Source organism: Episyrphus balteatus, chromosome 1, assembly GCF_945859705.1.
Source record: "Episyrphus balteatus chromosome 1, idEpiBalt1.1, whole genome shotgun sequence".
Classification (NCBI taxonomy): Eukaryota; Metazoa; Arthropoda; class Insecta; order Diptera; family Syrphidae; genus Episyrphus; species Episyrphus balteatus.
The window spans coordinates 133599543-133619076 of NC_079134.1; the positions used below are offsets into that span (position 1 = coordinate 133599543).

The window sequence follows — 19534 nt, forward strand, 5'->3', positions numbered from 1 at the left end:
ATATCTAAAAATTTTCAAATGTTTGCCAAACTACAATGATATGACAAAATTAGTCATTTAAAAATGTTTTCTTTAGAATAGAGATGCCACATAGAAGTTCCCATTTTAAAAGTGACAACCTTTTTTTTCATCTTCCGAAGATATCAACTTTTCTTCCAATCTACACCAATTTTAACCTCTAACCTTAAGAGCTTAGTAACTCGACGGTATAAGCATGGCCTGCGATGTAGCCATAGATTTGTTAATCTATTATGGCCTTTTAATTTTACTGAATTTTTTCTATAAATATATAATTCACATGTGGTTGATCCAGCAATAAAATTGAAATTGAGCTCTATTTGAGTTTAAAAAGAACTCATCTGTAGATTAACGTAGCAATGCAGATCCAGCAGTAGTTTGTTAGTGATATCTACTACATATTTCAGACTGTAAAGTTTATATTGGGTACTACTACATACAATCTTGATCAACCTTGTTATAAGCTTATACAAATTTTGAGCGACCTAATAGTTACAAAATTTCAACACAAAATATTGATGTAAAACAAAATAATTTAAAAAATTGAAAATCAATACATAAAAAGTCAGAACTACTAAATTTTTTCCGAATTTTGTGTCTGAAAATTAATTTGTTTAAAACTATTCCCTTCCAAACGATTTTTTTTTTCTAGTCTCGCTCCAACCTAAACAAAAACGCTATAGCTTTTTGGCAAATTCCTCGTGAATCAATCAGTATTGAAAGTTTTTTAAGAAACAACACTTTTTTTTATTTTATTTTTCTTCTCGCTTTGGAATGTTTATAGATTTTAGGCTTTTTCCATAACTTACATAATTTCTTGATATTGTAATATATTAAACTTACCGATTTAGACGCCCTCTTTTGTCACAATGTAAAAACTTTATAAAAATTGTATTCTGGCAATGCCATACAGTCAAGAAAAAAAAAAAGAAAAAAAGATGGCGAGATTCGGAAAGGACTGCCATTAAAAGATAGAAGGTTACAAAGAGACCACGTTTTTTAATTTCATTTGTAATCCTATTTTAAATAAAAGGAAAGATTAAAGTATTTAAATTTATATATTTTGCACAAAATTATGATTTATATGAACTTTAAAAATCAAAGTCAATACAATAAAAGCATCAAACTCATGCGACTCATTGATGGACTTTATTTTTCTTTCAAGAGACATCGAGCATAATAGATTTTAACTTGAAGCATACTTATAAACAATGAATACAGAAGACGAATGTTTTTTTTTTTTTCTTCTGAACTATTCTGCAGAATATATTTTTTTTTTTGTAAATCTATTGTTCTACTGAACCGCATCTTTACTGGAATTTTAAAACGAGTCCCATACACAAAGGATCATTTGTGTTAGCTATTGAATGAAAAAGCTTTTGCTTACTCATTCTTCTGCTTCTTTAACTTCTTTGTTGTTAAATAAATGAGAGATCTGACGACGCAAACGTATTATATATAGGACGTTTGTAGGTAAAATATAACCTGTATGTTGAAAATAAAGTCACAAAGGCTATACCGTCATTAAACTCAGTGCCTCTGTCTATGTGTAGCACAAAGAATAGTTACCATTCCAAAGCTCTTCTATATGCGATCAATCATCCTTAATAAGGGCTACAAATTTAAACCCATCATAAAGGATATACGATGCAATATCCCTTAACTTAGCAAGTTTTTCCCCCAAAACAAGATTGAGGAAATACAACAACAAAACAAAAAGGAGAAAGTCATCTTTTTGAATGTATGTAGGTATACTACCTTTGATAAGGTATTTGAGACAAGGTATCCTTTTACCTTTATATACGCCTTATCTAACTCACACGAGGAAAGTAATAAAGACCGTGAGATTAAAATGAGGAATTTCTCAAATGAAGGTACATAATACAAAAGTTTGTAACAAACATTTTCTGTGAAAGGACTAAATTGAAGGTTGATACATTAAGGAAATGAGAGTGTGTTCTTGGTTGGATTTTGGAGCAGAGACTTTGGAGGGTTAATTTGCTTTGAAACGTGATATCTAAACAGATTGTTTATGTGACAAAATTGAATATCCGGGTGGGTAACTTCAAAGAATATTTGTAAGAAGATCAATAAATTGGTGTGAATTTCCCTTTCAAATAATGAATTTCAAAACATACTGGCCTTATGATTACATGTGAATAAGCATTTATTTAAAATCAGTCAAAGTTTATGACAGAGGTTCATATTAAGCATATGTATCTTGGAAACTTCAATAATAATTCAATTAAACATGACTTAACAACTATAATGGGCCCTTCTTATAAAATTATCTAAAGAAATGTAACCTTTTATCCTTCGCTTTTCAACTTTTAGATGTCTTTAAATTTTTAAAATAACTATTCGTAAAAATACTTTTGTTCAACCGAATCAATATGCTGCACTGTAAAATTAACAATGTTATCATGTGAATTCTACATGACCACTTTGTTTAAAGTAATCCACCTAGGCTGAAGCTCCACTAGCACTTTTGTGGCACTTTTTTGTCATTTCCATGCTCGTAATGTCTTCTTTAATTGTAAATCAAGTTCGATTTTTTGAAGAATACATTACTTAATAAAATCAAAAAGTACCTACCTTTATCGCAAGTTTAAACACTTGAATGGAGTATGTGGGCAAAGTTTAAGACTTAAAAGTTCGTTAGAAAAAAAACCTTTGGTTTGATGAATGACATCTGATAAATATAAAAATAAATTAAATTTTTCTTCAAAAAAATAATTATTATTTTATTATTATCTAAAAGATTTTTATCTTTGTATATACATGTATGTATATTAAATTTTCTAATGAAATTATTATCTCTCTATCAAATAGAAAAATATTGAAAATTAAATTAAGAGTGATGATTTTGACTCTATACCAATTTTTTTTTTATTTTAAACTCAGTAAAGGGGTAGGTACGTTATACATGTATATTGTACATATAATCATTTATATTATTACTGCAAATAAAATAAAATTTTTTCATTAATAAAAAATTGTGAAAAACCTTGTGGCATTTCGCATTATCAGGTTAATGCCATATTAACCCAATAAATAACACATTTTTATCAAAAATTTGTAGGTAATAATTATGTATGTATCTGCCGACTTTTAATGGTTTTATATGTAGGTCTTTATTAAAGCTATACAATTTAAAAATATTGTTTACATTTTTTTTTTCAACTCGTGGCTTAATGTTTGCAATGTTACTCGTATTGTCTAGGTCTATACACGGAGTGTTAAAATTTTAAACTACATGTACCTTATAAATTTTTGTTTTAAATATTTATTCAAAATACTGAGACTACGAAACCATTTATAATGTTTATAAATGCTGTGTCAATACATTATTTATACTAAAGCAAAATCTAGCATGACAGTTTTTAAACAAATAATTTTCATTTTTGAAGGTTAAATGCAAAATGAAATTCTTTTTGGCATGTTTTAAATTTAAAACCGCGGATATCATCTTATAAGGATGCATGAGGATTAAGAGAAGCTAAGCAAGACTTGGTACACTTTTATTTTTTTTTTCTTTCTTTCCTTCAATTTTTAATTAATCTCCGCAAGCTCTAATTGTAATTAAAATGTTTTTGTCCTACTTCTAACTATTTGCGACGATTTATTTATTCTCTGTAAGTTATTGTTTAATAAATGCGAAATAAAAGTATTCTCTCTTATCGATTACAAATAAATTTGTGCCAAAGGTTATAAGCAATAAGAGTAACCAGTAACCAAAGAAACCAAAAAAAAAAAAAAAAAATTTTATTACAATAAACAATTCTTTTATATTTTTAGCCTTTCGCACTTTTGTGACAAAAAAGAAAATCAATGACTTATATGCCTCGTTAATATGAGTTTTATTACGGTTTTACTGCAGAGCTACATATAAATTCAAACACTGACACAATATCATGAATCCAGGAACACAATGGTAGGTATTGAAGAAACATAAACAATTTGGTTTGCACAGTCAAAACTGTTAGGTTGGAAAATTTGTTTATAAAACCTCAACGCTTCATCATGTTTTAAGTTTTTTTCTTGTGTTAACACTCTTATTGACTTAATTTACAATATGTCTATTGGGGCGTTGTTATTAAGAATCAAGTTTTTTAGGGGAAAATCTATTTAAAAATAATTTAAAAAATTAATCCACTTATTTTTGCAGATTTTTATTTTGATGTTAACCCCCCCCCCCCCCCCCCCACGAGGTTTAAAGTTTTTTCTCATTTGAAATAGGTATTTGTTGACTTATGAGGTCAGTTTTTTTAGATATAGCCTTTAATTAAAAATGTTTGATGAATTTCTACATTAAACACCGTTTTCAAAAAGGTATACAACATTTTTCTAGGACCAGGAGTTTAGTTTTTTCGGGTCTATTAAAGCAAGCATGTTTTATTAAAACAAGCTTATGAAAAAGCATAAAAAAATAAAATAAAATCAATTTTTTGAAAATGGGTTAGTGATCAAATTTCGTTTGTTTGGTGTTAATTAATTATTTCTTCAAAATAATGGCATACCAACTTTTTATTTGAAAAATATTTTTAAAAAATTATTTAAAAAAACAGTGTACATTAATTACACAGATCGACAAAAATAAAAATATTTTTTGTGCTTGGGTTTAATTTGCACTTCTTGGGTTCATGGTAAAACAATAGATAAAATCACCCTTTCCCCTCCTAAGATTTGCTTTGTAGTGTTGGGAGCAAAAATACAATTTTCATACCCTGTGAGCCTAACTCGAGTCTTATGAGTTATAGTGCAAGAACCGTGCATTAAAAAAACTGTTAAGGTATAAAATGTAGATAATTTAAAGTTCTACATTTTTGCCAAAGCACTTTATTCGACTTAAATTATAACAAAAAAGTTATGATGAATACAAGGGTTTTTTTCTCCGAAAGTTATGATGAATACAAGGGTTTTTTTCTCCGAAAAACCCTGTTTTGTTTAGTTCAAACTGTAATTTCACAAGAACTGTAAGTATTTGGGATGAACAAGTTACCAAATTCTGCGAGATCTTAAGTTAGCCTTTCGTTTAATCCATTACTTTTTAGACACCCTGCAACAAAATAATAAAAAAAAAAAACTATGCAAAAAAATTAATTTAACTTTTCAATAAATAAAGAATTTCAATATGAACTAGTTTGGCTTCAGTTTTAATACAGTTATTTGTGTAAGCAGTTATTTTTGTATAATAAAAATACCATCAGAGTGAATTACTTTTACCATAAATATTGAAAATAGAAGGTATCAAATAATGCCTCAAACTCCCATTTGACAAAAATTCGAAAAAAAAGAAAATTTCGATTTAATTTTTCTTTTTTCTTCTTTAATTTCCTTTTTTTTTATTTTACTGAATATGAAAACAGTATTAAAATGAAGAAAACCAAACAAAAATCAGCCAAAACGGGTAAGACGTTTTTGCCAAAATTATGCACTACAATTTTTGTAAAAGACAGATTTACTTAAAAACTGGAAATTGCTCTGCTGATTTCAAAAGCAAATTAAAAAAAAAAAAAATATTTTCCAGATGAATATCAATATATCTATCATAATTTAATAGTCACAACCCAAGCACAAATTTCGTGTTGACCTGTGTTATAAAAACAGATTTTCAGTATGTTTTTTTTTAATATAAGAAATGCCTTAATAAAATCTAATTATAATTTTCGCTAATTTTTTTTTTTTATACAAAGCTTTTAGATAAGAACTACTTTAACTATAAGAGCCAGTACTTGAGACCCAGTCGTGCATTTTATTTTTATTTGCAATACAATTTTTTTTAGTGCAAAATATCTGCAATAAACATTTTACTTTCAATTCAAATATTTTTCAATTGTAATCACATTTTTTTAATGCAAATTTTTTTCAGTTCCAAGATATATTTTTTTTAATGTTAATTTTTATTTGTTTGCAATCATTTTTTTTTTTTTAATCTCTAATGGAATTTTTTTTTAATTGATATTTTTACAACCCTGTTACAAGGTCTATTTAGTTCAAATGCTCGTGTGAAATAATTCTTGTGAATGTTAGATTACAGACTGCCAATTTTTCTGAAGAAAGCCTATACCAAGTTCATTATCTTTTTTGTTTGAACATTTTAACAAATCTTTTTAACCAGGTCAGTATAACAATATTTTCTGCCACTTACAAGAATGGTAATACCCAAAATTAAACTCAATATCCCTAGACTATAAAACAAGTTGTTTTTTTTTATTTTGCAAAAGTTTCACTTCACGCACACAGGTATTCTTTGTCACTTAAATTCTGCTGATTCATAACAAAAAAAAAAGTTTGGGTATAGTTTCTCCAAAACAAAACAAAAAAAGTTCTCTATTAATAGATCATTTTATTTTCACCAAATTTTATCTGTCACCGTGGGGTATCAAAATGTATTTTTTACATTCGATTTGACAATCAAATTTAATCCAATAAAAGATTAATAACAGCTTATTTCCAAAAATTAATCTAATTTCTCTAAAAGTACTTCGATTATGTTTAGCTAAAAAAATTCCATAATCTTAAAATAGAAAATATCACCAAAAATCTAAAAATCCATCAATGTACGTCAGCAAGTATCTGATAAAATTTCAAGAGTAAAAAAATGATATCAAAACAACAAAAATGTTAATAAACATTAAAAAAAGGTATTAAACTGTGACAAAATTTTTAAACCAATTTTCTATAGATTAAATTCATAAAAAAAAAAAAAAAAAAAAAAAAAAACAACAACTCCAAAGCTGAGAAACTCAAGTTTCTCATTCGATACGATTTACCAAACAGAATAAACCGCAAACTGCTCGCCTCGAATACAGACAGACAAGTGCGCTAGCTAGCTGACAATTTATTTTATATTTTATTTTTACAGCTTAAAATAACTGATACGATTGAAAACAAAAAAAAATATTAAATTCAGCAATAATTTCACGTGTTGCAATAATGTGCATCAGGTGCATCCATTTCAACAAAATAAATCAACTTGCGATGTGTCAAAACATAATATACCGAATTGAGATTATTTATTTTTAAATAATATTTATTTGACTTTGTGACAGCTGACAGCACGCCCAAGACTGAAAGCCTCACCTTGAAAAAAAAAATCGTAAATAATTTAAGCGGTTAAATGTTCTATTGTTGGGCAATAAAAATTCACTAGATTATTTTTATTGTCATCCTTTTAATCCCCGTAAATCGTTGGTTTTAATCGCGTGTTTTGTTGCGGAACTACCGGAAAAATTTCAATTAATTGTGATATTTTCAACAATTTTTAATTTGTATTTTTTTTTTTTTTTTTTTTGTAAATAATTTCCTTAAACTAACTCGTGTGTTTATTTAATTCATTCTTATAAGTCTTTTCAAGTAGTGACCCTTGATTGACGTATACCCACCTATATTTTATTGATGATTTTGTTAAGTGAAAATGTGATAAGATATTAATAATTTTATTTTCTGTGCTAAAATAGTTAAATATCAACGAAATTGAAACTTTGATTTCACACTGGAGGTATTGAACTTGAAAAAAAGGTAAATAAATCAGAGCTAATTGAAAAGCTTTTTAGTTGATTGTGATAAATCATTGAGATAGTAAACCATAAATAAACCTATTATTTAATGTCATACATTTTGTTGGTAGGCAAGGCATACTTAATGTGAAGATTGTTGATTGGAATGATGGAAAGTTAACATTAAGTTGTGGAAAATTTTGGAGCTCTTCATAATGTGGGCCAATAAGTTAACAATGCAAGAAACAGTACAACACGGATATTTGAAATCAAGGCAATTTTAAAATATTTTAAATATTTAATGACAATCGCTATATTGAAAATTAATGAGATAAAATAAAACAAAAACAAAACAAAGAAAATAAGTAAACAAATTTTGTTTGACATTTTTCCAAATACCAAACTCTGACTTCAAAATTCCGCTTTTCAAAATTATGCTTTTTTAACTGAAGTTCTGTTTTTCAAAATTCCTCCAGCATATGGAACTTAAAAATGGCGTTTAGCAGTGGTTTTATTGTATGCATTTTGTATTTAAAATAACTTTTTATCATTAATTTAAACCAAAACACTAAATGCAAGAAATATTTTCAAACTTAGAAAATAGTAGGTAAATCTTTTTTCATTTGAAACATTTTATAAAATAAAAAAATAGTTTCGGGATTTAGGATAAACGATATCATATGAGATTATGTTTTTAGAAAATATAGGTATAAATTGATATAAACAAAAAAATACAAAACTCCAAATTACAACTTCTAAAATGTATTGTAGAAAAATGGTTCAAAAAGACCAAAGACGGTAGATTTTGAAAATCCATATTTTATCCAATTTTAGCCGTAGGTATTTAATTTTTGTGACAATTATTTTGAAAATAAAGTATCTTCTTTTCTCTTTTACATGTTCAATATCTAAAAATGCTCAAATGATAAAAATAGACCATTTAGTAAAAACATCAAAAAATTCGTTTTTTTTCTCTTTTTTGTACAGTTTTTCTTAAGTTTTTTACAATATTTCAATTTTAGATTTTTTTAAAAGGATACATATCGATAGAAAATTTAATTATCTACAAAAAATTACTTGATAAGAATTCTCAAATTCAGCTTGCTTATCAAGTTATAGACAAAAACTCAAAAAGTAACAGAAAAAATCGTGATCGTTACTAAAATGGTCATATCTTTATAATTTACTATAGATTTTGAAGAAAGTAATCTTTTTGTCTTTGCCCGAAAGTGTACAACACATGAAAAATTTAAAACTATGAGGATTCGAAAGATCGTTTTTTTCTTTCAGTAATACATTTTTTTTGCAAAAACTTCCTTTAAAAAATCGATTTTTTAAAAATGTTTAATACATTGCACTTAAACATCTGGAGTGATCCGGAAAAGTTGTTTTAGTGTTTCTTGCTTATTTACTCAGATTAGTCGTTTATTACTCAAGATATAACCCGTACACTAAGTAGGCTGGAAAAACAATGACAAAAAACTTTGAAAAATCATATCTCTTAAATCTATCCATAAATATTTTTTTTAGAAAAGATTTTCGAGTTTTCTGGGCTCAAATCTATACGAAAGGTTTAACGGCACTTGGTGTCCAAAAAATTTTTATTTTTTTGTAAACTAGTGGTAATTAATGATAATACTTTAATCCAGGGCCCTATTGCACCAACCACTTTGCATTTTGCAACTTTGCAAAACAATACTTTTCGGCAAAGTAAAAGTGCAAAGTGTTTCACCAAAAATTAAAAGTTCCCCACCTTGCAATTTTTGATGTTGTTTTTGAAAAGGAAAAAGTGTGGTCGTTGCACCAACTAAAAGTGGAACTTTGCGTAATTTGAAAATTTGCAAAGTAAAACAGTTAATAGTTTCAACTTCTTTTCGTTGTTAAAAATGGTTGAAATCTTCTTTTTTTACTTAAACAACGATATTTTTTGAAATTTTATTGTACTTTACTATATCATTTGTGAATGTTGCTTGGCTGCAATTTGTTTAAAGAAGAAAATAATAGATTTTTTAATATCAATATAATATCATTATTCTTTGCAAATTGGCAAAACTTTGCGTTGTTCAGAAAAGTACTTTGTGATTTGCATATTTGTGGTTGGTGCAACAAAATTTGCAAAGAATTAATTTTTGTTTTACTTTTCAAAAAAAAAATTATTTCCTCTTTGCAAATTGGAGTTTGGTGCAACAGAATTTGCAAAGTTAAAGTGCAAAGTTGCAAAATCCAAAGTGCAAAGTGGTTGGTGCAATAGGGCCCAGGGCTTATCACATTAAAAAATACTGGATTTGGACAATATGGCAGAATTATATTGTACATACATTGAAGAACTATTTTCGACTAAATATATATTATTATATGTTGCATATTGAATATAAAATAAGCAATTAATAGGTAAATTAAATATAAAATTTTGCTCGAAATCGAACCGAGTTCAGATTTTTATATATTTCAAAACGTCAGTATTCAAAAATACTTTTACCTCTGTAGATTTAAAAATTATCACTATAGCCGTATTTTTTTTTATTACGATAAGATTTTTCTGAATCAAAATTTGTTTTTCGAAAATAGTATTTAAAATTCAAAAATTTAATAATACCAAATGATCTCCTAGATTTTTAATAAAAAAAGAGATTGTCTGTAAAGCCGGTTTACGGACGATAATTTTAGGTGATAACATCGTAAGAAAACAGGTTGTGTGATTTTAAAATGAGTCCATTGAAGCCTTTATTTATTTCGAACAATCATAATTTACAAGAAAAAGCTAAAAAAATACCTTATTTCTTTTCTCATTATATTAATTTTTTTTATTTTAAAAGCTTACAAAAAAAATTATATTATATATATTATTTCTTGTAGATAATAAAACCATTTTTAAATTTTTACAATGCGCAAAAAGTATAAAAATAATTTATTGAAAACAATCATTTTCATCAAAAAAAAACATGAATTTTTATCTTCCACTTTTTTCCCCTAACAACCTATAAAAAATTTTATACCATTTGAAAGCTTATTGTCTTAGCTCAAAAAAATATATATCGATCAGGTCTATGAGACATCTACAAAAAGAGCTAGAATTTTTTGAACTCGATCAAATTTCATTAAAAAAAGCAAAAAAACATTTTTTTTAATGTTCTCAGGCTATGGAATCAATTTTTTTTGTTTGACAGCCTATAAAAAATATATACCAAGTGAAAGCTTATTATTTCATATGACGTATCAATCTCATTTCAAAGATGCCTACAAGAGAAGTTAGAATTTTTTAAAGTCAACCATGTCGAATTTCCAGACTGAGAATACGGTACTTCCCACACTGGTGGCTGTTCGGAGGGCAACAGATCTCCACTGGTGTTTTGAGGTTTTTCACAAGTTTCTTGATTTAACATTGTGTAGCTTGTAGTTAGTCTACCGCTATGTGTATATACCAAATGAAAGGTAATTGTATCAGGATGCTCATAAAAGTTTTTTTTAATTTTTATCTGCTCTTGGTCAAAAGTTATAATCTGATGAATTCTAAAACTTTATTTATAATATATAATTATATATCTCAAAATTGTGTTTACGAAAATGATTGGAACTTCGCACACATATAGTCGTAGTCATATTCCTGTATCTATTAAAGAAAAAAAGATAAAAATAAAAAACGGTCAAAAAACGTGTTTTTTAAAAAATTGTTTCTTCCGTTATTCAGTCAAAACTCACTAAACGATTCCACATGTATGCATAAGGCCAAAACCTACATATTCTATAAGTTTGAGATTTTTTGAACGCTCCAAAAAAAAGCTAAAAATCACAAATTACCCAAAATACCCCTAAAAAACAAGGTGTTTTAAAAAATTCAAATTTCGAAACGCAGAGTTGTTGGAAAAAAATCCCTATCAGACACCTAATTTTTTTTCTCTCATTCTCTCATCACCTGGCATCTTTAGCATTGTCCAAAAAAATTTCCTTTGCAAAAAATCATCATTTTATCATAGCCCCAACACGTGTACAACGTTCAAACAAAACGTTATAGCTTAGTTCCAAAATTTTTTAGAATTTTTCCTTAAATGCAGTTATTTTTAAATTAGTCTCATCTATCTATAAAAAAAAATCAACTCTCTACAATTTTGCGTTTAGATTTTAGCTCAAATTTCATCTTTCCGTTTTACCCCTGTTTACCCTATTAAATGACGGAATTTTTAAAAATCCTTCATTTGGATTAAGCTTTAGGTTATTATCTTTCAAATAAGCTATAGAAGATTTTTGTATCTCTTATAGTTTATTTTTAATTTTGAATTGAAATTTTTTGCCGCACTGCCAAAAAGCGAGAGTGTAACGTTAGGAAATGGAGAAACTTTTTTGTGGTGGCTGCCATGGTTCATCGATTTATAAGACGTTATCACGTCAAAAAATAATATTATAGGAGCAAGGAAAATTTGTTCAGAAAGTTGTCCCAACAACTTGAACCACGAACAATTGTCCCCTACTCCTTTATATTTTTTTTATTTTATTAAAAGTCTTTGGATATTATTAACTTAAAAATACAAAAAAAATTGTATCAGAAAATCTTAATACAATTATACGGCACAGTATCTATTTAAAAAACTAAAATGCTTTTCACACGAACTTCTCTTATTAGTTGTAGTTGATTAAATACTATTAAATAAATAGTAAAAGTTGATTAAAATACTTACATGATACATTTTATTTTTTTTCAATTCCTAACATTTTTAATTTGATTTTATAACTAATTTATTAAATTCTTATTGGAAATATTTTACAAAATTATTTTTTTTTTTAATTAAAAAAAGCATCTCTTCAAGTGGTGTTGACCTCCAAATGAAGTATGCCATGAATTTTTGAAAAAAAAAATCATACATAGATCCGTTTTCAAAAAATTTATTTAAAAAAAAAAATTAATAAATTGAAAAAAAAAAAAAAACAAACAAATCATGTGCATTTTGACCAAAATTAAGCCTACATCCTACAACGTCATTTAAAATTCAAACTAAGCTTATGGCACGACCTTAGGATATTTTTTGATGCTCATCCCATAGAAATAAAACCAAGACAATCGGACTTCCCTGAAAAAAGTTTTGGTTGAAAACACACTTTATAGTTCGAAAATAAGAATAGTCATAACAAGTTCCGGGGATGGTTTTTTGATAAAAAAAAATTCATATTTGTCATAATATGTATGTACTATTGATACCCTTTCAAGCATTTTCGTTTGAAAATTTTAAATTTACGGCTAGTCAGGAGCTTTTGTATAAACATTTTTATTTAAATCGGTTGAATAATTTAGGCCTAAGATTCTTTTTTATTATAAAAGTTGAACCTTATTTGCCAAAGTCAAATCTAGTCCAAAGTCGAGATAGAGATGAATAATGAATGCTAAACTTATCCTATAGTTTTTATATCGCAAGGAAGAATCATCAAGCGAGGCTGTTGTTTCTGTACTGCAAAAATAAAATTTCTAGCGATATTATTAATGATTGGCTATTGAAAAAAGGAAAAAGCTTGCATATTTTGTTCACGCATTTTGTGTTAACTTTTTCATGGCATTAGCCATCTATGCAATTTTTTTCATTAGTACATACTGCCCCTTTCGAGGAATTGAAAAATTAACAAAAAAGTAATCTCGAATGCAAATATCCCGAACTTATAAAAAATCTCAAAAAAGCCAAAAAATCGGAAAAAAAATTTCGGATTGTATTTTTGACTTTTTCTTGCAATCTTTCAGTGTACCAGTACCTCGATGATTTTTTCGTCTTCAATAATTTTACAAATTTTTATTTTAATTCTTTACAAATGCTAATTAGCTCATCTGTAGCTAACCTTTTTCAATTCTCTCGATGAAAGTTCTATCCTTTATCTAACGTCATTAAAAGGGGCCTTATGGGAATTATGCTAATGAAACTACTAACAACCAAAATATCAAAGCTGTTGCTGCCACTAAAGTCAAGCACCAACGCTTTATCATTTTCAACAAAGCAATTCCCATTATATTAGTGTAAAGTGTTAAATCAAACAAACAAACACCATGAACCTTTTACAAACTTAATTTTATTCATAGCACTAACTTTTATGCTTTTTGTTTCAACACAGATAATAACAAGAACAACAACAACGAACAACTTTAATTTCGAAACAAAAACCCCTTGCAGCTTGTTCTTATCCTGACAAAAACCCTTAAATAACTTCATCTTAAATTTTCCTCCAAAACCCCATAGACTCTCACCCAAAATATCTATCCTCTTTTGCCACATGCTGGCGGGATAGTATAAAAGCAGCAGCATCACACCAAATATACACATATAGATCTAGTACCTACATTTTTTTTTTAGTGCTATAATGAAATTGTGTGATTTATCCCCAAAAGTCAACCCATGAATAAATCATGAAGTGGGAGGGAGGGCAGCAGTGGCAGAATAAAATTTCCATTTTTAGCCCTCGAGGATTCTGTGAAGTATGTAAAGTTTACTTGGACATTGAAATTCCCTCAAGCGCGGTAAATCTACTCTTAGCGTGGAACCACTTGAATCAACTACCACTACAATTGTGAATTGTGTGGTGCTCGAACTATCGTCCTTTTTTACTTGGCTATTAAGCTTCCATGTAGTCTACATTGCGCTGGTAATGGAAGTAAATCAGCTGCGTTTTTGTTTGTTCGTCTTCACAATCCTTTAGCTGAAATTACTAATTCTGAAAATCCTTTCCACTTGGTGATATGGTAATGCATACAAATTCTTTTTTGTTGCATTTTCTTCCTTATTCAACGTCATTTGAGAATATTTCTTCTTCTAATTGAATAAATTTCTATTATGTCAACAAAGCTCAGGACTCAAGATAAGATAAGGGTCAACCTCTTAGTGTGCAGTAAAACCTAGTCAATTTTATCTCTAAGGACAAAATGGGTTAAACCATCGGGGACCTTAGGCCCCCACCCACCTTACCTAAAAAAAAGAGGTCCAGGTCCGCATAAATATTTCGTTAAACGATAGCTTACCTACATTAGAACTGTCTTCAATTTCGTTCCTTAATTATTTTTTTGGTGAAGATTTTTACGGAGACAAAGTCGGTTCTCCTATCTTCAGTAGTGTGAACTTTTTTTTCTCTAGAGCAATATGGAAGTAGCGTAGTCCTCTGGTCTTATTTGCAAGTTTTCTAAGAATCATTTAGCTAGTTGCTAGTTCGCTTCGTTGAGACTTTTAAAAGATACTGGACACTGAAAACACTTTTTGGGGAAAAAATTAAATAATTTTTAATTCTTTAAACCTTTTAAATGTGGGAAGATGATATCTACAAAGAAAACATCATTTCACTAAAAATACGGTTTTTAACCTTCAACCATTACCTAAAATCGAGTTCCATAAATTTTAAACGATTTTCGTAGGATCAAAGTTAACGGTACTTGCAATATGTCCAAACTGGAAAAAGTAGTTTTCTCAAAAACGACTCTAACGATTTTGATAAAAAATAAGGGTACCTACTGCAGCATACAAGAAGTCATTTTAATTTAAAAACTAAGAAAAATTTTCAAAATTATTAATTATGGATTTATACGTTAATTAATTTTATTTTTCGAAATTCTTATTTAGAAGAAATTATTTTTTGAAAAAACGTTGCCAACAATTTTCAAAAAAAAAAAAAACTCCAAAAATAAAATTCATCAACCGGTTTTTAAAGAATTGATTTTTTACAAAAAAAAAATTGAAATACTTTTTAAAAATCAAAAAATAGATTTTAAAATTTTTTTAAAAATATTATTTTTACGGCTGCTTAACGATTACGCATACAAATTTTTGACTGAGTCATTTACAAAAAAAGTCAGAAGTCAAGAAATCGGTTCTATGAGCGGTACCTTTATTTGCCCATAAAATTTTCTTAACAAAAATCGTGGTGCCGTTTTTTAGTCTTTGTATAAAGGCCTTATTATGTTGCCAATGTCATGAAAATCAATCCTTTAAAAACAAAATAAATAGTTGGCTGGGTAAATTCCAGTTAAAACGGCAGTCAAAATAAATACATTTGAGATTAAAAAAAAATATTTATTGTAAATGAAAAAAAATGCATTAAAAAAAATTTCAATTCTCAAATATAAAAATGTTGTTATTTAAAAATCGCTGTAAAATGTATGCATTAAATATTTTGTCCATAATATTCTTCGAATTTCATACAATTTTAATTTCAATATTAACGTCGAATAGTCAAAAGAAATTCGACGAATATTATGGGAAGAATATGCAAAAATATTTTTATTTGCACTACATTTTTTTATGTACCTAGTGGAAATTTTTTCGTACAAATTTTTATTTTGCAATTTTTTTTTGTATTTTTAACTGATTCAATTTTTAAAAATGATGTTTTACATCCTTAAGGAATTATTTGAAAAAATATTGTATTTGACGTATCCTTTGTATCTCGGTTTAGTTGGTTTACGAAATATTTTTTTTTAGCAGTTTTAAGTTATTTTATAAATTGAAAACAAAACAACATTTATAAAAAGTTCATCAAATCTGAATACTGACTGAATTTTGTCCAAGAACCCCATAATGTGAAAAACTTCCCAAGTCAGACAGAAATCTAAAAAATCTTTTATTCTCATCTTCACTTCAAGTTATTTTTATCTTTAGACTCATTAAGTGAGCAATATTAAAATTGAAACGTGCAAATTTTATAACTTTATGGTTCAAACATACTTACATAGTGTTAGTGTACTCGTTGATTCGAAACAAACATGTAAAATATTGAAAGCTCTTATAGAGTAAATTTACAAATCTATAAAACATAGGTAGTAGGTAGGTACCTATTTAAATAGTCTTCCGCCTACGTGAAAGCATACCTACTTTATACTCTCTCACGATTCGTTCTGTCGTTTTTACTTCAAATCTACATATTGCATGTTCCTGTAAAGAACTAGTTTTAAAGGATAACGAAGGATTTGTGAAAATATTCACGCTATATAGTTTCACATGAAAGGGAAATGGTATCATATATTTCAAAAAGAACATAACCGTATTATCATATTATATGGAAGAAAAAGAAGCAAGAACAATGTGTTATTTAGCACGTCTTGTTTTCATAACTTGACAGGTATTTGTGTCAGTTTTTTTATTACAGATCCTTATGAGAAAAAGTATTATTCTTTAAACTAGATTGATATATTAAAAGACATAAAATCCTTGTAAAAAAAAACAAAGACTGTTTAATACCTACATTGAATAAGCGACACAAGCTATTATTAAATACTAAATTTACCAATTTCCCCACTGGCACAGGGCTCAAAGAAAGAATATTATTTCAATAAAAAGGTACAACTTAGAGAAAAAGAAGCTGAAAAACTTTTGAAAAAGTTAACTGGACCAAAAAATTCCCATGAGCCATGACATTCAAATTAATCTCTGCTTTTTTTTTTTCTTGATATAGAAATTCTGAATTTAAAATTTTAAACCCCTTAAAAAATTAACTTTTGGTGATATACAGGGTGTCCGGTAGAAAATGGATAAGCCTGAAATGGCTGATAGGTGCACTTTTGACTGTTCTGAAACCGAATAGAAAAAGTTTCTGTCGCAACCAGTTTAGAAAATTTTAACTTTTTTTCGTTCAGTGTACTTTAAATTTCATCATCTTACGTTTTCTTTAACCACAACCACGAATGAATGAATGAATTTTATAAATTTCTTATTTTTGTAATTTTCTACAATAATTGGCTCAATACATAAGAAGTTAAAAGTTTTTATAACTGTTGCATCTTTTTTTTTTTTTTAATTTGAAATTTGTTTTTCGATGCAAAATGTGAAAAAAAAAATTTTTATGAAAATTTTCAAACACCTGTGGTATCAAAAAAATCCATAGGAACGTAGGTGGCCAACTTTTTTAAAAATATGCGCGTCCAAAGGGGATTGCAGAATGGTAAAAGTTTTTATCAAATCTAGAGTAACTAGGAAGTTATTGGTACCAAAGTGCAAAAAAAGCCTATTAATTTAATAAATTATTTTAACTGTAAAATCTTAAGTTTTTCACATTGCTGCCACAAATGCATAGATTCCGGCTCCCGGAAATTACGCCATAGGAAATTACGCCAGATTTTTTTTTTGGAAAAAACGCCAGAATATTTCTTTTGGTTAAAATTGGAAAAAGCACCAGAAAATAATTTGGAAAAAACAGCAGAAACATTGGAAATTGTGCCAGACAGCTATGGAAAAAAAGTCGGAAAATGAAATGGAAATTAGGCCAGAAAATATTACATTCTGGCTTAATTTCCACATTTCATTTTGGAAAAAGAACCTGAAAATTAATAAATAATTTCTGGTCTAATTTCCACATTTCATTTTGGAAAAAAGGCCAGAAAAGTTTTTTTCAATTCAATTCTGGCCCCTGCGCGCCCCGCGACGCGCCTCCCCCCCCCGGCCGTTAATTTGTTGACCCACTCCCCTCCCCTAGTAAGTAGGTACACAATCGCTTATTCCAGATCACAGCTAGTTGTATTTTTACTTACTTTTATCCATTTTTTTTTTGTTAGAATTGAAAAAAACTTTTCTGGCCAATTTGTTGTTTTCTGGCTCTTTTTCCAAAAAAAAAGGAAAAAACGCCAGATTTTTTTCTGGCTCTTTTTCCAAAGCAAAAAAAGGAAAAAACGCCAGAATTTTTTCTGGCTCTTTTTCCAAAACAGAAAAAGGAAAAAACGCCAGAAACTTTCTGGCTTTTTTTCCAAATTTTTTTTTCTGGCTTTTTTTCCATTTTATAAAATGGAAAAAGCACCAGAATTTTTTTTTGGAAAAAATGCCAGAAAATCGGAAATATTCCCAGAAAAATTTTGCACTTTTTTCCTAGGAAAAAACGCCAGATTTTGTATGAAATTTTTTTGGCTTTTTTTCCAAAAAAAAATCTGGCGTAATTTCCTATGGCGTAATTTCCGGGAGCCATGGATTCCATCAGTTTTTTTTAATCAGTCATATTTTACAATAATTCTTCTTACACATAACTATTAAAAAAGTGTTATAACCAGGGATAGAATTTTGTGGAATTTGCCTTTTTTTCTTGCTTAATCGTACGACATTATAGATTAAAAACAAACACGTTTAACGTCCCCCTAGTGCCAAATATATGTATTTTATTTTGCCTTTTTTTTGCCTTTTCTTTCGTTATTGCCTTTTTTTGTCTTTTCTCTTGTTATTGCCTTTTTTTGTCTTTTTCTATGTTTTTTATCTTTTTAGCGTCTTAAAGGTACACACAAAACACTCAAACATACAAACAAAAAGCTAACTTACTCAGCATATAACTTGCTCAATATATCTATTCTATATTAAAAATTCACTTATTACCCCACCCAAACAAAATTCGAATGGAAAGATCTACCTATGCAACTTGTTTGTCTGCTATTGCTACCATTTATTGTCTTCTACGTTCTATTGCGCGGCCGACAACCGACACGTATTAGAGTTCAAAAGCTAACTTACTCAATTTACAATACTCGATTTGAAGAAGTTCTCCAGATTTTGGACATAATCAAGAGAGATTTGGAAGCTGCGAAAGGGGCAGTCACAAAAGATGTTTTTGAGAAATACAGATCAATTTTTTTTTGGCAAATAAGGGACTCGAAAGAGTTGAACAAATAAATTGCGTAATACATTGGAACACAAATCCAGGGGTCGAACTACGGCATTCGTACGTTAACGTATTGACGCTTTATGTCTCTATCATTTTCTTCTAATTAAATAGAGAAAGCAATAGTCAAAACGGTAACGAACTTATGCCGTAGTTCGACCCCAAAGCACCCGGCAAATGTTGAAGTGGGCCATGTCGAGTTATTTAATTGGGGTCCAGTCGTCTCTACAGATGTAGAGAGATATTTTAGCTCGTTTAGAGCACTCTTAAGGGGGGAAATCCCTCTGGAAATTTTTATTTTTGCATTAATTTTTGTTTGCCTAATAAATTCATTTATCAACCGAGGAAACTATTTTCAGTGGTCTAAGCCTTAAATGAAGCCTCAAAAGCCCTAGATAGCCCCGAAACCCATGCGTTTTTTTCCG

General features: G+C 28.3%; 1 protein-coding gene across 3 annotated transcripts in view; it reads left to right on the forward strand.

Moving 5' to 3' along the window:
- Positions 1-19534, forward strand: part of LOC129914065 (feline leukemia virus subgroup C receptor-related protein 2) — a 73870-nt gene that overhangs the window by 11537 nt on the left and 42799 nt on the right. The window contains exon 1 of one of the 3 annotated variants that reach the window (XM_055993134.1): positions 5957-6139. The exons of 1 other annotated variant lie outside the window; for it this stretch is intronic. The gene's annotated coding sequence lies outside the window, so the exon portion shown is untranslated. Of the gene's footprint in view, positions 1-5956; positions 6140-7355; positions 7543-19534 lie in introns of those variants that run through there. One more of the 3 variants, XM_055993126.1, reaches the window with a different exon arrangement.